This window comes from Sinocyclocheilus rhinocerous, unplaced genomic scaffold (genome assembly GCF_001515625.1).
Source record: "Sinocyclocheilus rhinocerous isolate Xijiao unplaced genomic scaffold, SAMN03320098_v1.1 scaffold682, whole genome shotgun sequence".
Lineage (NCBI taxonomy): Eukaryota > Metazoa > Chordata > Actinopteri > Cypriniformes > Cyprinidae > Sinocyclocheilus > Sinocyclocheilus rhinocerous.
The window spans coordinates 346611-346988 of NW_015642528.1; positions in this window are offsets into that span (position 1 = coordinate 346611).

Consider the following 378-nt stretch of genomic DNA (forward strand, 5'->3'; position numbering starts at 1 on the left):
CGGACACTCTGGAGCAGTTTTAGCAAGCCGACCCGAAGCCGGGGCCTCTCAGTGCTTCTACCCGTTTGAGGTGAGAACACAGGAGGATACCGGCTCCACACGAAGGCTATAGAATCTAGCGAACGTGTTGGGGGTCGCCCAGCCCGCAGCTCTACAAATATCTGCCAGCGAGGCGCCATGAGCCAGCGCCCAGTGGATGCAACACTTCAAGTAGAGTGAGCTCGCAACCTGAACGGGCCACACCCTGTGCCTGATAAGCCAGGGTGATGGCATCCACTATGCAGTGGGCCATCCTCTGCTTAGAGACGGCATTCCCCTTTGCCCGGCCCCCACAGACACAGAGCTGGTCTGAGGGCCTGAAGCATTGCCTCCTGACGG